Source organism: Rhodnius prolixus, unplaced genomic scaffold (assembly GCF_049639745.1).
Source record: "Rhodnius prolixus isolate KJV_2025 unplaced genomic scaffold, Rpr scaffold_3, whole genome shotgun sequence".
Classification (NCBI taxonomy): domain Eukaryota; kingdom Metazoa; phylum Arthropoda; class Insecta; order Hemiptera; family Reduviidae; genus Rhodnius; species Rhodnius prolixus.
The window spans coordinates 23,970,463-23,996,516 of record NW_027411603.1 but is presented as its reverse complement, the minus strand read 5'-3'; the positions used below and the strand labels follow the sequence as shown (position 1 = coordinate 23,996,516).

General features: G+C 34.1%; 1 long non-coding RNA gene across 1 annotated transcript in view; it reads right to left on the bottom strand.

Moving 5' to 3' along the window:
- The window catches only part of LOC141453156 (uncharacterized), a 267,484-nt gene that overhangs the window by 102,861 nt on the left and 138,569 nt on the right, over window positions 1–26,054 (bottom strand). The window contains exon 2 of the long non-coding RNA XR_012457811.1: window positions 16,412–16,457. This is a non-coding gene — a long non-coding RNA (uncharacterized lncRNA). The remainder of the gene's footprint in view (window positions 1–16,411; window positions 16,458–26,054) is intronic.

Sequence of the window (26,054 nt, the reverse complement as noted above, 5' to 3'; positions counted from 1 at the left end):
AGAAAATTATGGGCTTAGCTAGAGATAGCGCGATAATTTAGAGTTGACAAAGATACAGTGTCACTGCTTTTCTTTTTTGTTGCGGGGGAAAAAAAAAAGATTGTCTTTGGAGAATGTGGATGACGCAGCTAGTGAGGGATCTGGCTATGGCTGAGGAAAGCTTAAGATGTCGGTGGACAAAGACAGAGTGTGCACGTTAGAAAGAGAGAAGAGAGAATGGAAAGGGTGTTCGGGAAACCAATGGGGTCGCTTTATATATATAGATACTTTTTTTCCTTGTTTTTTTTTTCTCTCAGAGCGCATCGGCTACTACTGATAGCCTGGAGAGACGTTGAAGAGAACAGCAAAAAGAAGTAGGAGAAGAAGGCGTTCAGCCCTTCCCCTGCAGCGCTGGGAGACCATCTAGACCGAATAGTGAGATGTTACCGCAGTTGCCATAAACTACCTCACTAACACTAGCCCAACTATTGCTACTAGTATCCTAGAGATAGTTCCACATACCCCCGTTCACAGCAGCCAGCCCTTCCGACTACCATCACACTGCCAACTGGATAGCGAGAGAGATAGAGAGATCTGGTAGCTTAATGTTTCTAACGCACACATTTTGCCCTGATGTCTTATTCCAAGAGAAGTTTCTATTTGCAGTAAATAAAGCTGAGTAGGTGAAGTAGTGGCTTACAACCAACTGACCAGAAACACACGAACATAGCCACATAGTTAAGGGGATTTCCTCACTTTCCTTACCTAGTTGTAGGAGATTTCCTAGAGCCTAATCCAATATTTATTTAAACCCATCAAGTTTTCCTTAGAAAGAAAAATTGTCTGCAATTAACTAGCCGTCGCAGCTGTACAGCTGGGAAAAAAAATCTACCAGCAACGCTCAGAACTATCTCTTAAGCTCAAGCTTCTCAAGGTACACAAATATTTGGTCTAACAGCATACTTAATCCTTAACAACATTAAAATATTTGTAAAACCATTACACTAAAACTATACAAAGAATATATATAGTAAAATAAAGTAATCGCCTATTTCTTCAGGCGGGCCTTAACGTCCAACTACCAATTAGGAGTCGTGAACTGGGGCGGAAGCCCATACTTCTATAAACAATTTTTGTCTAACAAATAAAAAGTAGTAATTCGCGGGATTCGAACTAGTGATCTCCCACTTATAAAGACAAGATCTTGATCACTAGACCAACACACGCCCCCGATACAGAGAATATGACCACAACGAAGTATGAGAGTACAGGAAATTCTAGGAGCCATTTTCGTGAAAATCCCCCCCCAAAAGTGAACTATTCCTTGAGTAAATTAACCATCCTCATTAATAAATAAAAGATAAAACAGAAGTAAGAAAGAATAATGCCAAGTTTAGTCGTTATGATTGAAATTGGCAATATTCTTTCTTCCTTCTAAATTAAAGACCCAGTCTTTAAAAACAATGAACAATTCAGGCGTCACGGTAGCCGAGCGGTTAGAGGCGAGACCTGTGAAGATATTATGTGTTGTGGTACTGGGTTCGATTCCCGGTCTAGAGGCCTTGAATTTTATTTAATGGTTAATAAAAGAAATTTACAGTAAACTATGTTTGCTAGTCGCCTCCTTCCACGACAGAGTTGGACGTAAAGTCCGCCTGAAAAAATAGGCAATTACTTTACTTACTTTACAATGAATAGTTCAAGAGATAGGACCATAAATTACCCAAAAATGCCCCTTTAGACTGAATCAACATATCCCCACTCCTCTAAGAGAAAGAGAAATCCTCTTAATCCAATTATTTTCAAATAAAACTTTGAAGATTTACACGTATTTATACGTATATTTGTAATCACTATAAGAAATCTAAATAAAATTATAGCAGCTAGTTTTTCAGAAATTTTTAAAATACGGAAAAATCGATTCAACAACTTTCGTACAATCGATTTTCTTTTACTACCTTAACAAAAACTTACAGTTTAAAAAGTTAAGTATAAGGGTTGATTAAACGCCAAAAGGTACACAAATCAGCAGTACCCAACATTTCATTAATACTTCATTGATATTATTTAAGTAATTTTACCGCATTAATTTTCATTAATATTTTTTAAGAATTTATTAGATGTCACAGACCCTTATGCTGGCCATTTTCATCTACAAAATATTTGTTCAAGTAGCACACCATTTAACTTAGATTGACTGTAATATCTATTTATCTATAATAATCAAACTATTGATTACAGGTGAAAAAGAATACGTTATAATAAATAAAAAAATATGAGGCTAAAAAATTCATAAATTTTTTTAAAAATTGCTTACACCAACATACATAAATGATTTTATTTATTTATTTTTATTTTTAAATAAAAATCGTCGGTTTAAGTTCATTCTTCTATTAAAGTAATTGTTATTTTATGAAGTAGTCAAACCTTTATAATAATAGGTAATAATTATCTGGCTTTATCGCAAATAATATAGTTTTTTTCAATTACATTCTCCATCTAGGTGTTCTTCCCACAATGTTGTGTATATGTAATATAAAATAAATAAGATATGCATATTTTTAGGGCAGCTAATTATTCCAGTATTTTACCATAAGTAAAATTAGGGAGACTAAATTAAATTACAATTGAGAAATGAATAATTGTTGTTGTATAATCTACTTGTTGTTAACTGTGTGTTATTTGTCCTCACGAATATTTCGGTAAGACGAATTCAAGGCTGAAATATTGTTTTAAATCCTCCGTGATTCAAATTGAAACAGTAGCCGACTCTAAATTTGTCTTTTTCTAATTTAACATGCATGTATATGTGACAACTTCAGAGTAAAGGGCACATTAAAGAGAAATCAGAAGAATAATTTGGAATAGAGTTAAAATAAAGTACCTATTTATACGAAGATATAATATACATTTTATCACAATTATAACTATTATGAATGAACTGGCCAGCATAAGGGTCTGTGACATCTAATAAATTCTTAAAAAATATTAATGAAAATTAATGCGGTAAAATTACTTAAATAATATCAATGAAGTATTAATGAAATGTTGGGTACTTGCTGATTTGTGTACCTTTTGGCGTTTAATCAACCCTTATACTTAACTTTTTAAACTGTAAGTTTTTGTTAAGGAGATTTTTGTACCTTTTGGATAGATTTTCCTTTTTGTCTATTAGCAAAGTTACATATCTGCTTTACAGATTTTTTTAAAATTTGGAATAAGCTATTCTATCATTATAACCTGATAAGGTGTTAAATCGGAACCGTAACTACCACTGGAGAGATCTTTTTAAAGAATGGTTATAGTTGCGGTCCCCAAACCATCCTCAATAACCATTTTTTTGAGAAAGCGTTTTGAATAAAATAGGAAGGTATTTGTACGTAAATAGCAAAATTAAACTGCGATTTCAGTACTTCCTTTTAAGAGGAGCAAGAAAAATAAACTGCGATTACAGTACTTCTCCCTAAAAGGCAAAGATTTTGAATCGAACGACAATTCATTGATGTAAATCGGTTCACTCATTGATAATTTTAACGATTGCAGTACTTCCTCTTAGTAGGTGTAAGAGCATGTTGGCACTTCACAGCCACGTAGAGGAGCTTTAATCACTTCTTCGTGCTAAATTTTATCAAAATCGGACTAAGCTTTGTAGAAATATTGGTAATAATAGTTTTAGAAAGGGCCTTATTTGGGTGGGGCGAACTCCCCTCCTTATGAGGCATAGCGTCGAGACTTTTAAAGTACAAATCTGTACAAAATTTTGATTCGAATGACACTTCATTCATGAAAATCGGTTCACGTGTCGATAATTTGAAACGATTGCTATACTTCCCCTTAACTAGTGTAAGAGCAGATCGTCGCTTTATTGTTAGGTAGGGGAGCCCTAACCCTATCATCCTACCAAATTTTATCAAAATCGGGCCAAGATTTACAGAGTAATTAGTAATAATAATTTTGGAGGGGGCCTTACATAAAGGGGGCTAACTCCACTCCCATTCGATGTACAGGGCCGAGACCCCCAAAAGGCACATCTACATAAAATTCCCAATCGAATGACACCTCATTCATGAAAATCGGTTCACGCGTTTAGGCGCTACGTTGTTTACAAAAAAGGTAACAAGAACAAGAACAACAACAAGAAGAACAAGAAGAACATTTTTTGAAAAAGCCGTTTTTGCTCATTTTCGGCAACTTTTCTCTCGAAACCTATTAGATCTGGGTGGTTGCAAAAAAATTACAGTAATAAAGGAGGGTTTGGAGTAAGATTTAAAGAAAATTTGGGAATTTTATCTTTTATAGAAAAAGAGAAAAAAATTGTCAAAGTTGGGTGTTTTTCAACGTTACGCTTTTTCGTGCAGTTTTTGATGGTCAACCCTTATACAACTGTCCTACCGGACAGTTTTAATGATTTGAAAATTTAATCGCTCATTTAATTTTTATTCACGTTATTTAGGTGACTAGACAGTTCAGTTAAGAGTAATGAAACTTTACAAGAATGTAGGACCATTCCCCTCTACCCAAAGTGCCCTTAATTGAATTCGCCAAGAAAAAAGTTTCAAATAATAGGTATAGATCTAAATAGATGCAACTAGAGCACTCAGTTTCAAGAAAATCGTAGATGTTTTTGGAAAGAAAAATATATATAAAACAAAACTGAAAATTGGAGATTGACTAAAACATTATTTCGACATCCTGCGTGGGGTCCCAAGCGAAATATCAAATTTCAATTTCTTGACATGTTCCGTTTTAGATTTAGACTTTTAAATAACCTTTTTGGTTATTGGTTTTTAAATAACCTTTTTGGTTATTGGTTTTTAAATAACCTTTTTTTTTTTGTTTTCGAACTTTTTTAGAACCAATTTAGTAGGACGAGAAAGCAATTTCGGACGATTTTTATTTTTAATCAAGACAAGGTGCCCCTGGACAGCTCAAAAAATTAATGCAATTTGGTGCACTGTTAATGTTAGTGAAAGCTTTATGCAACTTTGGTGCACGAAACCCTTATACTTAACTTTTTAAACTGTAAGTTTTTGTTGAGAAGATTTTTGTACCTTTTGGATAATGTTTTTTTTTTTGTTCCATGATTTGAACCACTTTATATCTAATGGTAAATAAATATTAGGATATCTAGAATAATTTGGCTGATTAAGATTGCCTAAATTCCCCTGCCACTTTTTCTTCCTGCCAAATTTTATTTTACTCCTACTCAAACTAGATGTAGAGCCAACACCCAAGGACAAGACTCCACAAACACGACTATTTAGTAAAAAACAAACAAAAAAAACACTTTTTAGGAACTCTGGGCATCTCAGAACAGATATTTCCCTGGATAACTTTAAATAGGAAATGTGCAGGATGACATTGTCCTCACTTATTATAAGCAGAGTATTAGTTACTAATAAATGAAATAAGTGCAGTTCAAATAAAACAAGTATACATGTTTTTTAAAATTAGTTATTAGATGTTCACAATCTCCAAAAAAGAAAATCTAATCAGTGAATTAGATGAAAGAGGTCTTAATGACTGGATCAGCTTGAGGAGAGAAGCTGCTCACCCGCAACCCTCTCGCTGGAGTTTTTTTGTACTATTGAAGCTGGTCACAAAGTCAACAACGTTTCAATCGTCGTGAAGGACGATCTGGAACCGTTGTGGAGGCAAGATTTTGAACAAGAGGATTTGTACAGAATGGAAAAGAGTCAAAGAAATGTGCTGCTTGCACCGACCTTACAAAAAAAGATGTTATAATTGTCAATAGTATAAGCCCTAAAAATGATCTGATCCATTGGTCAAAAGCTAGGTAAAAATAAATAAATAATCACTGAAATCGGCAATAATCTTTCTTACTTTTGGATTAATGAATCTCTCACCAAAAACAAATATTCATTTGTTGTAGACTGAAGATGGGAATCTAAGTTGGCCGAAATGTTTCTCTTTTAGAGAAAATAAATTGAAATAGAAAAGGCTTATCATTCAACCACTGAATTGAATCCACAAGCTGAAAGAGATCGAACTGATAGCAAGCTCTCTCGCAAAGAACAATAAAAGGGGTAGCGGAATAAGTGGGGTCTGGCGGCCCCCACCGGTTTTGATACAATCGACCCAAAAACCTTGGAGGAGACCGATAAAAAAATTTTTGAAATTTTTTCCGACCCTCTCCAACCCCATAAAAACCCGTAAACGAGAAAAATATGTTTTTTTGATATTTTAATTTTTTTCGAGCGTTCTAATCATTTTAAAGCGGTTCCAACGCAACTAAAAATTTATTTTGGATGTGTAGATGTTCCCTGAATTTTTTCGGTTTTTACTGTACAGTTAAATGAAGTGAAACATAGCTTTGAATCCAAAAAAATCGTTAAAAATCGGGATTTTTTAAAAACAAGTCTTCGGCATTTTGGGCTGACTCGATGGAAAATGACGGCCTAACTATGGTTGAAAGATACACTCTTACTCTACAAAATGGCGCAATTGAAACTCAATTTGGTTGCTTGTTGTCTGCGATAACTCAATTTGAGTAAAACGCGAATTTAAAAGGTATGCGATTTTGGCGTATAAAATAATTCACAATTTAATTAAACAAAAAAAGCACCAAAAATAATGTTCGTATAAAGGTATTCTAAATCGCTGATCAAGAATTTGATGTCAAAACCATGTTTTGACAATTGTCAGCTGTTAAAAATGCTGTCAACAAAAAACGAAGAATTCATTTTTTTTCAATTTTTTTTTAATGCACGGATAATTGTTTTTATTTCCAATTCATTGAGGTAATTATAATCTTGAATTTGATGATAAAAGTATATGTTGATAAAACGTCATATCATATTTTTTTAGTTTGATTTTGTCGAAGATGTTAATTTTTTGAAATTTTTTTTAGCTAAAACAGAGATGCCACCAAAAAAAAACGAAAACTTCCAAATGATGAATGATGAACCTGTAAAAAGGATCTTCAAATCTTTTTCTGTCATTTCGGGAAAGTCTGATACATCGTCTGATGTCAATGGTTTGAAGATCCTGATGCTGACAAGTTTGAGAGTTCTGATAATTGTCGTTTCACACGATCACGATCTTGTGGAAAAGTTTCGTGATGACTGTGGCTTGTTGATGGTAGATTCGGATCCGCACTGACTAGACGAGTTGAACGACGACATTTTCCGCACAGAACGTTTCCTACATCCACTTCTTTGTCCAGTTCAACCGAAAACAAGTTGGCTTCTTCTTCTGCAGTAAAGACTTTTTTTTGCCCGGTGCCGTATCAGAATAGTAGGTCCTATTTTATGCACCTTTCATCATTTGGAAGTTTTCAAATCCAAAGTCTGTAGTTAAGATATTTGAAAGAGAGAAGAGCTTTTTAAAAAAATTTATTTAACAGCAAAATTAGATGTTAACAGCTCGGAGGGTTTGACATGAATACAATCGCAGGAGAGCGTGTAAAATGATTAAGAGTACATCAGGACATGAGCATAAGCGGCATAAGAGTGTAAAAGCATAAGAGAGTAATGTGGGAAAAATAAGTGTATATACTAATGTGATTCTGCGGAGTCAGCTCGAGGTGTCAAGCTCGTGATGGTAGATTCGGATCCGAGGAATTGGATTTGAAAACTTCCAAATGATGAAAGGTGCATAAAATAGGACCTACTATTCTGATACGGCACCGGGCAAAAAAAAGTCTTTACTTCAGAAGAAGAAGCCAACTTGTTTTCGGTTGAACTGGACAAAGAAGTGGATGTAGGAAACGTTCTGTGCGGAAAATGTCGTCGTTCAACTCGTCTAGTCAGTGCGGATCCGAATCTACCATCAACAAGCCACAGTCATCACGAAACTTTTCCACAAGATCGTGATCGTGTGAAACGACAATTATCAGAGCTCTCAAACTTGTCAGCATCAGGATCTTCAAACCATTGACATCAGACGATGTATCAGACTTTCCCGAAATGACAGAAAAAGATTTGAAGATCCTTTTTACAGGTTCATCATTCATCATTTGGAAGTTTTCGTTTTTTTTTGGTGGCATCTCTGTTTTAGCTAAAAAAAATTTCAAAAAATTAACATCTTCGACAAAATCAAACTAAAAAAATATGATATGACGTTTTATCAACATATACTTTTATCATCAAATTCAAGATTATAATTACCTCAATGAATTGGAAATAAAAACAATTATCCGTGCATTAAAAAAAAATTGAAAAAAAATGAATTCTTCGTTTTTTGTTGACAGCATTTTTAACAGCTGGCAATTGTCAAAACATGGTTTTGACATCAAATTCTTGATCAGCGATTTAGAATACCTTTATACGAACATTATTTTTGGTGCTTTTTTTGTTTAATTAAATTGTGAATTATTTTATACGCCAAAATCGCATACCTTTTAAATTCGCGTTTTACTCAAATTGAGTTATCGCAGACAACAAGCAACCAAATTGAGTTTCAATTGCGCCATTTTGTAGAGTAAGAGTGTATCTTTCAACCATAGTTAGGCCGTCATTTTCCATCGAGTCAGCCCAAAATGCCGAAGACTTGTTTTTAAAAAATCCCGATTTTTAACGATTTTTTTGGATTCAAAGCTATGTTTCACTTCATTTAACTGTACAGTAAAAACCGAAAAAATTCAGGGAACATCTACACATCCAAAATAAATTTTTAGTTGCGTTGGAACCGCTTTAAAATGATTAGAACGCTCGAAAAAAATTAAAATATCAAAAAAACATATTTTTCTCGTTTACGGGTTTTTATGGGGTTGGAGAGGGTCGGAAAAAATTTCAAAAATTTTTTTATCGGTCTCCTCCAAGGTTTTTGGGTCGATTGTATCAAAACCGGTGGGGGCCGCCAGACCCCTCTTATTCCGCTACCCCCTTTTTAAAAAAGTTTTAATAGAATTTGTTTTTTTAAAAAAATTTACTACTTGCCATCTTCATGAAACTTCCAAATTACCAAGTTGTTTCCTTTTGTGCATGAAAGCCTTAAATTTCTTTAAAAAAATGAAATATTGCACATAAGACAAATTTATTTTTAAATTCATTTTCACAAAGAGTTCTTATCATAAATTCAACTAAAATGAAAAATTTAGTGCAAACTGGGAGTTCCATAAAACGCTAAATTGGTAATATTTGAAGTTACTTTGAGACATTTATGAGAGATCTATCTGAGGAAAATACATGAAGTTGGCCGTAAACATTTTATGGAAATTAGATTTTTTATATTTTCGCCAATTTAAGCCAATGAGGTGGTTATAGTAACAGAAACATAAGGAAATCAATTTGTATAGCGCCTGTTTGCTGGGTATTTCTACGGCTTTTGAACTCTTTAAATCTTTGGTAAATCTGGCGATATCTTAGGATGAATTATTTCCAAGGTTAAATCAATGAATTATTGATGAATATTGGTGAATATATTACCAAGGATAAATAATTCTTGCATACCTTTCCCCAACTTACCAATTCCTTTAAAACTAACGTAAAATTGTACACCAAGTAAATCCATTGGATATTAGGTTGACAGAAAAGTTTTGCAGGTTTTAAAATGTTAACTTGTCAAAGCTTTTTTTAAAAATTAAATCTCTACTTAAATATACCGTGTAATAGGATAAAAGAATAAATTGCTATTTCAGTCGAGTAAAATTTATTTTGCCGAGCTTTCGACCTAGGGACTAGGTCATCTTCAGGGCTAGTTTAGAAAGTAATAGTATTACATTCCAAGGTTGGTGTGTCTTCTGTCTTGTCTGTTCATGCACTGTATAGAAATAGAGTCCATGAACAGACAAGACAGAAGACACACCAACCTTGGAATGTAAAAATATTACTTTGTAAACTAGCCCTGAAGATGACCTAGTCGGAATAAGCAGATAAATTAGTCCAACCCTAATTATTTAAATTAATACTTAAATATCCAATGCTTGAGTTACAAGCGAAGGTGGACAGAACCATTTTCTGTCGGTTACAATACTCTAACGTTTTCAAGTTCTTTTACTTTGTCTCACCCTTCCTTCAAGGTAAATTTAAAAGGGATATGTATGATTTGTAAGAATTTAAAAATGAAAGTGATGTGAACGTAAAAAGGTTCTCGCGTCGATAATTTGAAACTATTGCAATATTTCCCGAAAAGGCACGTTTACATGAAATTTCAAATCGAATGACACCTCACTATCCACATGGGTAGGCGCTACGTTGCTTACAAAAACGGTGACATCAAGAAGAAGAATTTTTGAAAAAGCTGTTTTTGCTCATTTTCGGCAATTTTTTTCTCGAAATCTTTTAGATCTGAGTTGTTGCAAAAAAATTTACAGTTATAAAGGAAGATTTGCTCTATACTTTAAAGAAGATTTGGGAATTTCATCTTTCATAGAAATAGAGAAAAAAATTGTCAAAGTTATGTGTTTTTCAACCTTACGCTTTTTCGTGCAGTTTTTAACAATCAACCCTTATACAACTGTCTTACCGGGCAGTTTTAATGTAGCTTAGAAATCTTTGCGTTGTTCTGACTCTCTTTTAGAGCGATTAAATTAGATTCATTGGGGACAGCCCAGAGAGAAAATATGTTTATTACTTTTAATAATTAAATATTTATGAATTGTTTTAAAGTTTTAGTAATATTTTTTGCGCGTCTTCTACGGTGGTCATTAGCACCCCTTTTTATAATTAGTAAATTATAAAAAAGTACTAATAAAATGCAATAAAACAGTAATCATAAACATTTTTTTATTAAAGTAAGATTATGCGATTATGTTATTCAATAAAAAAATGAAAGCAATTTTTATTTGGCACCTGCATTACAGGTGTACATCCAGCAAAAAGTAGAGAGGAAAAAATAATTAATAATGGCGTTATATTTATAAATATAACAAAATAAAAACTGTTTTTTAATTTGTAATTATTTCATTGATGAAAGAAAAGTATTTCAGGAAGGCAGGCACGCCGCACTGAGAAGAGCCGAGATCTACCCTCGGCTCGCCCTTAGCGCGCACCTCCAACTTGCCTGTATTGCAGTGTTGCAGTATTCTAGTTTGTTCCAACGGCAAATCTGTGGCATTTGAAGACGCTTTTTTAGAAGATTTCATATTATTTTGAATTAAAAAGGAGCAAAATCTCTTACTGGTTATCACAATTATGATTAAAACTTATAAAGTTTTTTTAAACTTACGAATGGTTCATTGGTTTTGGTGACTGATTCATTAATCCAGAAGGAAGAAGAATATTGCCAATTTCAGTGATTTTTTTCTTTATTCTTGTCGAGCTTTTAGTCTAAGAAATAGGTCACCTGAAGATGACCATCTTCAGGACTTGTTACTGACAATTACAATATTTTTTTTAGATTGTTGTAAGGTTAGCGTGTATTTTGTCCTTATCTAACCAACCTTAATAACTGAAATTGGCATTATTCTTTTTTTCTTTTAAAAACACCAAGATATTACTGTAATTGTTTAGGGCAAAAAAATAAAATTTCTCGTGAAATGCGGGCTCAAAAATAGGTGGTTTACTCGGTAAGATAGAACAGAGTTCTGCAACCGGTATGCTGAGATTTTTTTTAAATACAAAAATAATAAAATAGTGAATCAAACTTAAAATAGTTGATCTCGTCATGACTTTGATTCCTTGTCCTGACTATTTAACTGACTTTATAAAATATTGATGTAGAAAGTTGAAACTTTCTGGGGCAATGAGGGGAAGTGGTGAGTATTGGCATCTGGGGATGGTTATCCCCCCAATTGCCGAACCCACCCAACCTTTCTGGGGCTGCCAATGAGGTAATTGGCTTTGAATTAGCGTCCAGCTTCTTGGAGAAAGTCTACTTTTTAATGAATAAAAAGATAAGCGTAAACATGGCGGCACAGAAGTATGGTGGTCCCTAAATGTCGGCTCCCAGTTGCTTAAAATCTGCACAACATGTTTCTAAATTTTTGAAAATATTCAGTAATAAAGTGAAACTTTTTTTGGGGCGTGCCAATGCGGAATGAAGTATAGAATTCGGTGTGCCATTGATGAAAGTGTTTGCGAAACGTGTGGTAAAAGTGCCATATTAATAAGTTCGGTTGTTATAGATAATAATTAATACAAAATTTATAATTATCGTTACACAGACTATGAGAACCCAGATTCTAGAACACTAATGTTACCTTGTCTCCAGAACAAGGGACATCCCTCTGTTGAGTTGGAGCCGCCTTTCTATTATCAGCTTTTTCAAAAATAAGTACTTTCTGTTAAAATTAAAAAGTTTTGTCTCAGCAGTGTCTTCGTCTAAGTAACCATATTTTTTCAAATTTACATTGATATTAAATCGACAATCAAAAGAAATTTGAAAATGACCAAATTCTTGGACGAAACGTGCTTGAATTTTGTGTATTGGTGGAAACTTTGATTTTATTCTTTGTAGTACGCATGTTTATTGGATCACTGACCGGTTTCGGACTTACCTCCACCATCAGATCAGAGGTAGATCAATCAGGTCAGTGTAGAGATTTCGACTTGTTACTTTACTTTTTGACTTAAGACAAATTATGACAAACTGCTGGATAATATCGTAAATTTTATCCGTCTTAGAATGCATGTGATTTTATTTGCCTAACCGATTTCAGACATTAATTCAGTTAGCAAGTGTATTGTGTGACGAAAACGTAGTTGAACTATTAGTTGGGTAACAAGTCAAAAAAACATCAAAGAAGAATAAAGTGATTGTTGCGAAAAGCGCCAGTTAAAGCGTTTAAAGCTAATCTTTCACAATCCCCATTTCTAGTTGTACTTGGATAAACAATCCGGGAAACTACAAATACATTTAAAAATGAATAAAAGTATCTGTTAACATTCAAAAAATGTTATTCTGTTTGCATGGTTAATGAACTCGCACGAGAGGTAGAGTCACTGCTGGCGGAATGTCGCTTCATGAAAGAATAAGTAGACATTATTGAAGGAACAGAAAGGTGCTCGCAACATCTTTTCCCCACATGGAGGGGGGTTTGTCGGTGGAATAGCTACGAGAAGGGATAGCCCTAGCCCTATGGCAGCAGATGCGACCTCTAACAGATACTTTGACTAAGTGAATGTGCACTTTGTGAACATCCCTTATTGTGTTCTACCCTCTTCTTTTAAAAGTTGTACGGCCACCAACATCTACGGTCCAATATGAATAGATTTCGAGTCCAAGAACCTCTACCCCCACTTTTTTTTAACATTATCTCCATTTTTATGACGAACTAGTCAATCTTAGATGTTACATTGATAGGAAAAAGTGAAGGTGGATGTGGGTGTGAATCTAGTTACTCCATTTTGGGGTTACAGTGAAGTAGTCTGAAGAGATCATTCAGAAAAATCACCACTTATTCTAACCTACAAACACTGGGGAGATTTGTTTTACAGCTACCAACGCCAACATGATACCAAAGGGAAAAATTGACTTCCAAATCCTAAGGGCTTTACTGTTTGTTCTAAATTAAACAGCCTCTAGAATCTTCAAGTCCATTATTCAATGTAACCAGTAATTGATATCAACCTTACTTATTTTATGTACCTTCCATTTGAACTGATACGGTAATAAAAACGACAGCATAATAGCTGTGCAGAAAAATCCTACATTATCAGCTTAACACAAGCTAGAACCAAAGAGACCCTGTGCTTGGGTAGAAATCAGATTACTCTGATTACAGGCCTAATTACGGGGCACGGTAGGTTCAGGAAGTATCTGCGCAAGGTGGGTCTTATCAGGTCGGAACCGTTGTGCAGTTTGTGTCAGGAAGAGCGGTTGCGCTTTGAAACCCTTGGAACTTTGAGACCTAAGGAGATAGTAGCGCAAAAAGAACTAGTAAGGAAAGTTCTCAACCTCTTTAGCAGGGGAGAGTCCGTATACTAGACCTAAGAAGGGGCTGGCACAATAAGTCTCTTGTGGCTGCGGTGCCGTGAGGTCCCGTCCCATCAACTATTCTAACCCATCTTAGATCAGCCTCGAAAGATGAATTGAAATAGCCAATTCATTTGTGTACTTGGCGGCCTCAATAAGGAAAAGTCGAAGGATGAAAATCGTACTCTGTTTAAGAATCTTCCACTCTGACATCAACATTTGTGAAAAGTACAGAACGCGCGAAATACTAATCCAACCGACGGCAAGTGCACATCAATTGGGAGAAGACTGCTTACTTTGTTTTAGGCTCAGACAACCCTTGGACCATTCATTCTTCGGGCTTGAATCCTTAGATATAGTTAGGGAGAGCAGTATCCTGCCTAGTGACGTATTTCGGCTAATGTTCCACCAAATATCTCTCCTTATCTTTCAATCAGGTGAAGAGATGAGTTTAAGAATTGCAATGAATTAGGATGCGAAAGAAGTTCTCACACCTCCACCTAGAAACAATGTCCGAGGAGATAGAGATGTATTTTGCAGTCCTCCTGAAAGGTGTCGATTTCCATATCGATCAATGATAAGTGGGTTAACAGTAACTGATGTTTGATCTACCAGAGATATACTGATTCTTCTTTCAAACCAGGGCTCGCACAAATCGATCGCTGAAAATGTAATTTCTATTTACTAATAGAATTTACAAACGAAGTTTAAGTTACAGAGATGAATCTTAACAATATTATTTTCTTTTTATCTGATTTTCTGCTGGCTCACTTAATAAAATATTTCTATGCACAAATTAATTGTGTTAGTTAAAAGCAATGTTTTGATACCATGAGCAAATATAAACTTTTTGAATAGTCAAAGTTGTGGCGAAAGTTGCGACAATGTAAGGGTTGGCCAGTGCGGTTTGAACGATCTAAGAGACTAATCCACATAATGTGAACAGCCAGCTTAGATGAGAACATGGCCGAGACGCACTGAGAATTGAGCAAAGCGTAGCGGCCAAGTTTTAATATTCCCACTAGGATTCCGACTAACTCCCTCTAAACTAATTCAACAAAGTTTTACTGGCGGCTTTGTTTAATTTGCTACATTTTAGTACATTTTTGTAACAATTCTCAAATGTTTAACTATTTAAATTTATTTAAATAGTCATCATATACTCAATAAAAGGAATCTTAAATTATTGTTTAAACCTTAAGAATATTTTTAATATAAGGAGTTTTTAGTAGATTCTCAACGACCTTAAGCAATTCTGACTGAAATATGCAACACAAAAAGTAAATAAATGAAATATAATTCAGAGAAACAGTATCAGGATGGTGTCACCTTGCCCTGTCACCTGTTGAAAGAAGATCACGAGGCCACTGACGCTTGAGGCGACCGAAGAGGTTGTTTGGATGAGTTCGGTAAGAGAGATTTCTAGCTAAGCGATTAGCTATGGATTCTTGTAGGAAAAGGAACCCAACAGCCAGGATTTTAGGATGGGATAGGTGGCAAAATAAAAAGCATTAACAATGGTAAGAAGGATTTTGGAACTGAGGTGGGATTGGATTCGTAGAAGGTTGGAACGTTTTCTGAACTCTAAATTCCAACTTGTTATAGAATAGGTTTAGAACTGATCTATAGGGCCAGATGGATTTTAAGATTGGGTTGTAAACCATTTTTTTAGTACCGCCATTTTGAATCTGTTGTCAAAAAGCCTTTAGAGCAATAAGTGTAGTTATTTTACTAAGGGTTATCTGTTCTATTGCAATGAAAACTGGTAAACTAGCTAATAGATGGCATCTCTAAGAAATAAGTAGACTAAATCAAATTTTTTTTTTCTAAAAATTTTAGTTTATAAGAATTTAAATTTTTAAAATAAATTGTTTTTATTTAAATTAGTTTTTTAACCATTTAATATTTAATTAATGTGAATTAATATAACGAATTTAGTTTTAGGCTAATGATATTCACCGAAAAACTGTCCAAATCTTCAGTTGCCAGACATTCATCAACGAAGATCACAATAATCTCTAGTTGATGAAGAATACAATCATTTGTGATGTATTTTATTTTTTGTAAGCAAAATGTGGGTCAATTATTTAAACTATCGTTTAATAGAGATTAGTTTATCTCTTTGAAGTGGCTTTAGGCAGTTAAAAGTGGCTATTATTTAAGAGAACTTAACAGACCATCTGCTAAGGTAAGATTAACATATTTGGGAAGTAACTATATGTTAGTGACATTTTTCGTTAATTTTTTTGATTTTCCATTTCTTAGTCCTTGCTTTACTCCCTTGAAATTTAAATTTTAAACAAAACCCATTACCGAAATAGAAAAAAATAAAAGACATGTAAACGTGAATACAATCGGTAAGAGTAGAAAAATAGAATTAAATCCGGTGACAGATTTAGTAGTGCAAGACCTACAGGATATGAAGGAACGTAAATCTGTTGTCCCTAAAACATTTGCATTCAACTCGTGTTTGGAAGTTTTATTCGTTTAGGGGTGGAAAATAATTTCCCTCTTTTTTTCTCCCACTCTGTCTTCCCCCCTTTATTTATTGCGCCAAAAATAAATAAGTAAAAAGAGACGGAAATATTTAAAAATGCAATAGAAACAAACTTACCTTCAATAATGCACGCCTATAGCTGTACGGATTATCACACGCGAACCTGCAACAAAGAACACAATTTATTAGTAACAGTATAGTTCATCTGTTCTGGTGACTGATTCTTTAATCAAAAAAAGCAAAGGAGACTATTGCCAATTTCAGTCAAAATCTTTTTTTATTTATATTGATGCCAAGCTTTCCAAGGAACTAGGTCATCTTTCTAGGCTGAAACAGATTACATTTTTATGTTAATTATCTATTTTATTAGTTTGTTATAAATATCGCCAGATTAATGTACACTATAATCTGTTTCTGTAAATAAGTTCCACAACCCTGAAGATGACGTAGTCCTTAGGTCGAAAGCTGGGCATTGAATCGAATAAAAAATTATGACAGAAGTTGGAAATAGTCTTTCTTCCTTTAAAAATTGATTAGTTTATTCCAGCGTTTCCCAAAGTGTGGGTCGCAGAAAAATTCAGCTGGGTCGTGGCAAAAATTGTAAAAACACAAAAAATCTATAACATTTTGCTCTAAAAATATTTTTCGAAACTTTTTCAAGTACTGCAGGTGGCAACCCTTTACCCTACCGGACCGTTTATATTCGGATGCTCGGATTGGCTGATTTCGATTCGTCATTCAGTGTCTTCTGTCGATATTGAAAAGGAAGAAATGCTTAATCTTAGTGAAGAAGAAGTTGATAATTTAATTGAAATTTCATGCGACATCGATCTTAAAAAAGTGTTTGAAACTGTACCACTAATTAATTTTTGGTTACGCTGTCAAAAGCAATATCCAAGCATAAGCGAAAAAGCGATACAATTTTTAATGCCTTTTGTCACCACTTATACGTGTGAAACTGCGTTCTCAGCCTTGGTGTACTTAAAAAATAAGTATCGAAACAGATTGGATGTCGAACCTAATTTGAGAATAAAATTAACATCATTAAGTCCTAATTTGAAATTACTATGTGATGAAAAACAACATCATCCTTCGCACTAAGGTCAAAATATGTAAAACAAAATTTACTTTAAGTTTTAAATGAAGATAATGGATTGTCTTTAATTACTTATGTTTTTGTTACATAATTATTTTGCAATTTTTGTGTATGAAATAAACAAACAAATAACTTGAATTTTGATTTTTATTAAAAAATAAAATTTGTTTGGTAAATAAATGTTTTTTTTATAAGGTGGGGCGCGAAAAAATTTAAAATCTAGTAACGGGCCGCGGTCAGGTTTGGGAAACGCTGGTTTATTCGGATATTGAATACACTGAATTTTAGAACTGTTAAAATACTCGATGGAAGAACTGATAAACAAAAAAATAAACTCAATTTTTTGTAAATACAGTACAGAAATACATTATATACTTATAATTTATAACTTATATATTTCAATCCATTTTCTCGTCACCTAAATATAACATAATTTCTTTAAATATTTTCTATATTCCCATTGAATATTTATAGAATCCAAAGGAAATAAGCAAAGATGAACAGTAAACGTTTTTTGATAATCTTAGTTAAAGTCTAGTATACAGGGTGAACCAGTAAGTATTGTCCATAGGCCTACTGTGTGTAGTACATCTAAAGTGGAGTTCAATGACGTATTGGCCAACTTCATATTTTCCACTGTTCTTGAGTGACGTAGCTTTCAATTTTTTTTTTCTAAAATCATTACTTTTTTGCAATAAAAATGTTATTACTCAGATATTTTTAGCCCGAATTCGATTCTGATGACACGGTTAGAAAGACAGATAAATTTTCTAAAAATTTATACCATTTTGAAGCATAAGTCATTCTCCAAACAGCCTCAATCTTTCTCCGAATACTGGAAAAATAAAAGTAATCGAAATTTTTAAGAAAACTCATTCCGCTCTTATGTGATCATTATCAGACCTAGGTGCTGGCACAACATCATCATCATCCATAAAAGTTTCATTGTCTAATGGGCTTTCAAACGGTATATCATTTTCCAGGATTTCTTTTATCTTCGTATGAGAAATTACGTTTGTTTTTACAAGAAAACGTGTTCACGAGCACTCAACAGTGTTAGTTTAAAACTCTTTTAGATGGGCCAGTAGACAATTTTTAAAGTAGATTGTCTTAAAATAAGGAAGTCAAAGGTTACAAATTGCACTTTTAAAATTTACTTCTGATCTCTAACATTTCCTAATATTTTCTCAAATATTTCAGAGAGATCAGAAGTAAATTTTTGTAAATTGTTTTCTTATTAATATAAACCTAACTATTAATATAAACCTAACTATTAATATAAACCTAACTATTAATATAAACCTACCTATTAATATAAACCTAACTATTAATATAAACCTAACTATTAATATAAAAAATGATTTATAATATAAATATTTTATTTCAAGGTTTTATTTTATAATTTTGGGTTGATTTACCAAATCATAATTAACTGTGAAAATATTCTGATTTTTAGGGTAATTATAGTTGTTCTTATTAGTTTGCTTTTTAGTTTTTATCCAGTTTTTTTGAGGTATTGGCTAAATATTTGTATGGAACTAAGAACTCCAATCAAATAAAATTATTATTTATTTATTTTCTCGATGCAATTTAATATAAGACAATGAGCATATCAAGTAATGTCGACTTTTTAGTAGAAAACACTCGTAGCTTAATAAAAGAATTTTTTCCCTTATTTTTGTTTTAATGGTAAAACATTGGCTAAGAATAAGAGTGTTTGTAGTCCATTTGGTTAATTAGAAGAGAATACTTCTCTTCGTTAAGAGGGGCGTCTTTCTTGAAGGAAAAGAAGTGTGAGAAGAAGGAAGGATTGCTTTTCCCAAGGAGGAAAAGTGGAGGAAGAAAAGGAAGGTAGAAGGGCCTTGAAGACTGAAGCTCCATGTGGGTCTAGCCAATTCCGCTACTGCCGCGCTATCTCTGAGCGGCTCGGGAGCCTGCGCATCGCTATGCAAGTACTTTTATTGATTGAACCATCGCGGCGCGCGCTTTCCTCTCACATTGAGGCTTGATTTCTCAAAGTGAAGAAGAACCTCCTTCTTGGCTGCCGCCTCCAGAGGCAAGGGGGGCCTTCAAGGCCCGCTCTCACCCTGACGGGGGGCGGCCTTCCACCTAAACTCCCTTCTTATTACTTTACATATATTATACACACCTTATAATACATTTTATCTGTAATATAATTTAGATTACGTATTAAAAGATACCTTTTACTGGAACAGAATTATATTATTATCTATTACATTTCCTGCACTAATTTAATAAACTTAAAAGCAACTATTAACTTATATTTTATAGATGATTTTAAAGGTTAGCCTTTACGTTATATTCGTGAAGACGTTTCAGCCAAAATAATAAATAATAATTAGAAATAAATCATTCCTTCCAGCTCAATAAATCCAAAATTGCTTGTTGCTAAAACTTTTTTTGAAAAAATCAAAACTACAGACATCCGGAGTCTTGTTTAATAAATACTTTCCATTTTCAAAGAGTGAGCTATCACTTGAAAATAAAAAATTCTTAGAGCACGCAGCTGCATTCAACTCCGGGATATCCGAGTAGCGAATATAGTGGACTACCAATTAAGCTAATCCCTCCACTCAGCTCTGAATATTAAAAAAATCTGGGCAACTTATTGCAATTTCAGCACTCCATTTGCAATATTGTAGCATTTACTTGAATTATTACTATTAGGACTGTCCTGCCACCGTAGTTGTAATGTTGTTTCTTACCTATAAAAAGCAAGAAATACTGATAGCCTTTGAAACTTTTCGTGAAATATACAAGTGGTTAAACGGGGGAGGAGATGCTTCCCAATGGAGGAACTATTTTAAGAAGCTGATCATGAGATCATCAGTCTCTTAGGATTGCTGTTTAGGGTTGTGAGTTAGGAGTGTCTGGGATTGAGTGGACTGGGAAGGTTAGACGTGTGGAGTCCGACTTTTTTAAAGAGGCTCATCTTCATCAAAAGGACACCCACAGATTTACGAGTGGTTTATTTCACATACAGCTCTGTTACGCTATGTTAGGCTAAAGAAGAATGCCATCAAAGGCCGAACATTACATTTTGAAGGATCGTGGAATTTAAAAGGTTGCTAAGTTCAATTAAGGGCACATTTGTGAGTAGGGGTGAACAAGGTTCATTCTACAGTTCCTTCTCAATTTCATGGTTTCATTACTCTCTTAAAATTAAAAATGAGTTCAAGCGCATATCAGCTAGATAATATTGCTAATTTTATCAGTATTAGTATTAAGACGCACGTTTATTCTATTTCTCTGACTGGTTTCGGACTTCCATTAATTACAAGAGGTCGATAAAACTTTGTTGCCGCCTCAGATAAGGCTGCACTCTTTCCTAGGGGCATTTCCACAAAATCGTAAAATCTGTTAGTGAAAAATGTGGATGAAATTGAGAGTAAATGTTGATTCAGCAAGTGAAATGCGAAACGGAAGCTTAGTTGAAGTTCTCTATACTAAACTGACTAATCAACCTCTGATGGTGAATGAAAGTCCATTAGGGATCATGCTACCACGGTTAAAATCAGCGATATACAATATTAAGTCGGATTAAATTATCTCTAAACTACAAAGTCTTATCTCCATAACTGTTATTTGAATAATGTGTCTGTAAAAAGAAGTTTAGGGCAATCCTGGCTAATAGAGAGAGTGTTGACATCCCACTAAAACGTTATTTGAACGTTATATTGGTTTTACAAACTGTAGAACTTTAGGAAGAGGTAAATATTGCTAAAAAAATCCGATTTTCGAAACTTAGAGTATTATTGTAAAGAGAAAGCTTAAACCATTTTTGCAGTTAAGATGAGTCAACATCAGAGGGCAGAATATCGCAATTTTTTCAGTTCACTGTTGGCCTCTGCTCTTTCGTAGCCCATAACCAATAGTAAACAGTAAAAGCTCCTCGGATAAACAAATCAAAGGACAGCAACCTGGACACAACGTGAGCCTTCCGCTTTTAAGTCAAATATATTTATCTCATCAGAGTGGTGTTAAAATGTTCTAGGCGACTGAAAGAACTGACCGCTAATAAAGATGTTTTACTCCGGGTACACAGGATCAAATGCTGGATTTCGGTGGAAAGGGTTGCCCCAACCAGGAACTTTATTTCCCCTGTCGCACCAGGTCGACAAGCAAATACTGACTAGTGGCTAGCTTGTGGTCGTTACTGAGATACTATGAAGACTCGGCACGGACCTCTAACTCACAGACACCGGGCTCGTCCCCTTACTAGATATTCTAGTTTCTGGAGACATCTTTAGTGGCTTTGCAAGACGGAGAAGAAAACATCCTTCCATATTATCTTCAGAATGCCAAGAGGTTAGGTAGTGTAGGTTGCAGATAGTTCGAGTTTAGCTTTAGTTTTCTTATAAGGTTGCTGCACGGTTTGATAGAACATAAGTGAATCATGGATGGCTCCAGTCTAGAACTGGATACTGTCCTAGACTCGTCTGTTCTGTTGTTTTTTATCTTTGGGGTAGTTCTATGGGCTTATCGTGGCTTTGTGGTGCAACAGGGTTTCCCTCCTCTTTGATGAATAAACTAGGCCAATTTAATAAATATTTTACTTAAAATTTATAGTAATTATTGTACAGGTTTCTAAAGCAAGTAATGAAATAGAATTTTGCTTTTTGTCTCACACAACTTACATTTATTTATAAGTAAAGCTATATAAATAAATACATTTTTAAAAAAAGGGAAAAGCTGCAATAAACTGCGGTATTACTTCAAAAGAGAATGGTTGAGACGGCTGTAAATGCTGTATTTATAATTCAGCCATTACAATTCTAATATCATTTATTACTTTAAGAAACGAAATTTTAAAAAAAATAAAAGAAAAGAAAAATAATACTAATAAATGGCGGCATTTCGAAATGAAAAGCACGAAGAGGTTATTATTCACCTTAAACAACAAACCGCTCTGAATATAAAGATGTTCATTGTTTCTCTTCAATTTAAATTTCTGTTTTAATGGAATGTTTTTGCATAGATTAAAAAAAAAGATTAGCGCTGAAATGAAACAGTCTTCTACTTAATGTGCGCCCATTTAATATATTGTTACATTTTAAAATTTTCAACATCCGCATTATTGTCGTAATGACAATAATAGTTACAAATATTCCTAAATTATTCCCAATATTAGTACGAATGTGATGGAAGAAAAAATGACACAAAAATTACTATGTCAAATTATAGCTTCAATCAATACTTTTTATTTTTCATTGGTTCAAGGCAGCATACTAGGCCCATTCTGTACACAATCTACTCCTCAGACATACCTACTCATCCTCAAACTACTCTTCTCAACTATGCTGACGATACTGCCATCTTATCTACTGACAGTGTTCCATTAATAGCTCATAGAAACCTTCAGACTCACCTCACCTTCTTAGAAAAGTGGTTCAAAAAATGGGCTATCAAACTGAACGAAACAAAATCTCAAAATATTACCTTCACTCTTCGACGCATCACTCTTCCTCCTGTCTTTTACAATCTTATTCCTTTACCAGTAGTCAACGTAGTCCGCTACCTTGGGCTTTACCTTGACAGAAAACTTACATGGAACCCTCATACTCGGCTTAAGAGAACAGAACTCAACAGACGCTTCCGGCAACTAAAAAAACTCCTCGACAACAGATCAAAATTCACTCTGGACAACAAAAGACTTACATATGTAAGTATATTAAAGCCAGTCTGGGCTTATGGTATCGAACTGTGGGGTTCAACCAAACGCTCAAATCTGCAAAGGATCCAGTCCTTGCAGTCTAAAATTCTTCGCTATACAGTTAAACGCTCCTTTCTACGCCACCAATCAAACCATTCACACAGACTTGAACGTTCCTTTCGTCACACAAGTTGCAAAAACAAGTCACAGAAAATTCCATCTTAACAATCAATCTCATCACAATCCACTTGTAGAGTACAACATCTATCTTCAAGAACATTTCCAGACAACACTTCCAGACGTCTTAAAAGACAGTGGCCTCGCGATCTCCTCTCTGATGAAGAGAGTCAGTAGAATTTAGAATGTTTTTGGAGTGTTACCGCTGGGTAACTTCTCCACTCTGATATGTGTGAATGTTATTTATTGTTATTATTGTTGCTTGATTCTGTGATGGTACACAATTCTTTCTAGACTAATCTAGATATTCTTTCTAGATTCGAAACGTTTTTCGCGCTCAGTAAGGGATGTAGTCTAGTCCCAAATAGGTAGCTTTGTGATTTATTCGAAAATGAAGACAGAGTTGTTACATAAATCGAAGACCTATTAAGTTGGATCGTGTTATAATGGATGATAACCTAATACCAAATAAATTGTTGCTTTGTCTGTCCAGTGCAAAATCAAAAGAGGATGGTTCAGTGATGTAAAAGAGAATAAAGGCTTTAATGGAGCTGGGTATAAGATGCTGGAGGAAGTTGGCTAAGGACAGAAGAAGGAGACTATAGTAATCCATGTCCTTCACGGATTGAGCTGAAGAAGAAGAGGGCTATATTCGTCCTTAAATCCTTGAAATAAATCTTGGCACTGGAGGCATACTTGATGATAGTTTACATAATCTTTAGAATTACTTGCACTGGATACAGGTTGAGATGTTAATACGGTTTGAAATTATTCGTATTGAGCTTGATTATAAGAAGCATCAATTAGATTGGTTCTTCTCTGGTATCGTCCGAAAAACCAAATACAACCTCATTGCAGATTTTCTTTATTTTTAATTTTTATTCAGACATTTCCAAATTATAACTGAGTCTGTTGCCAAACAAGGAATATACAAGCCATAAGAAAATTTTGAATAGATGCCTTAAAGATTCCATTAAAACTTTAGATAATTAGTTGAAGATGCTTCTTGGTAAAAGAAGGTCGCGAGGCCAGCGGCTTCTCAGTATCCTAGAAGAATCGTTTAGCATGAAGTGTGAGGACAGTCCGTGAATGAGGTGTATAGGATGGTTGTTGGTTGATGGAATCTTTGTTTATAAAGGTTTATGACCTAATTTATGAATAAATAAATCAATGATGGAGAATAAAGTTTGGTAGATAGAACGTCAAATTTGCGCTTCTAAGGACTATAGACTTGGAATGATTGGCATTCGATGGGAGTTGCATTGCGTGATTGTAACCCAAGTCTCGCAACTGTACGTCTAAAAACATTTATATGATAATATTATAGAGAAGTCTCTCGTTCTCCAGTAAACAATCTTAAGAGAATATCTAGATTAGTCTAGAAAGGATGATGTACCGCATCACTTAGGTTTCATTTTTTCTATAATTTGTGGACAGATTTCCAGGGTGTCTTTTGTCGAAATAAACCCCTAGTTACTTTGCTTGTTATTAATGAATAATTTTCTCACATTATCTTTCGGATATTAGCAAAAACCTGTGTTTGTGAACAAGAAATTAGTTGTAGCAACGTTTTTGAAGCTATAGAAGTCCCATATATGTAGGAGAATGTTGGCAAGAGTGGAGATAGCAACCGGGATAACTTAGTGAGCACGTAAATCCAGACTTAATTACTTGACTATAGACCGAGCTGACCACACTAAATGTAAAATGACTGTGTGTGTGTGTGTGTATGTATTTGGTGTTTAGGAGTGGAGAGGAAAGGAATATAGCGGAGGTATTACGGGAAAGCATGAGGCGACAAGAACAGCTCGGGTGAGGTCGGGGGCCGTAATGACCGCCTCCACACTCCATTATAACGCTCTTATATGCCGCCTCCACTCGCTATCTTCCTTACCACCCATCTCCAGCCTGAACTTTACACCCTCATTTCTCTCTGTTTAATTGTTGTAGCTTTTCTACATTTCTCCTGCAAACATTATTACAAGAAATAAATGCTATACAAATATTAATATTTTTTACATAATATTGTTTTTTTACAAACGAAAAAAACGAAATTGTAAAACATTAAAAACATGGCAGCTGTTTAATGTATTGAAAACTGCCAGATAAATTATCAGCCCTTTCGGTACTATCGAATTATTTACCGATAATTCAACTCACAAACACAACAGCCAATCAATTTCCACCATTTAAAGTATTTCAACCAAACTGGAACTTATTACAGACTGATCCAGTAATTCCATTAATTTGATTCTGTCAAGTTATAGTAGATACTGTAATACTAGCAGAAATGTATAATAATTACAGAATATTAAAAATAAATATTTTAATTATTCAAAAAAATATTCTCAAAAATAATTAACTGTTTGTCAATTATCCTTAAAATGCCTGATTATGGATATCCAAAAATCCATTGAAACAAATTCATGAAAATAAAAATAGTTCTGAGGAATATAATTGGTATTCTCAAATCTCAATTCAGTTTTCTCTTATTGGAATCGATATTAGTGCCCAAATTGAATGCGATACAGATTAAAACTGTCCGGTAGGACAGTTGTATAAGGGTTGACCGTCAGAAAATGCACGAAAAAGAGTAACGTTGAAAAACACCCAACTTTGACAATTTTTTTCTCTTTTTCTATAAAAGATAAAATTCCCAAATTTTCTTTAAATCTTACTCCAAACCATCCTTTATAACTGTAATTTTTTTGCAACCACCCAGATCTAATAGGTTTCGAGAAAAAAGTTGCCGAAAATGAGCAAAAACGGCTTTTTCAAAAAATGTTCTTGTTCTTGTTCTTCTTGTTGTTGTT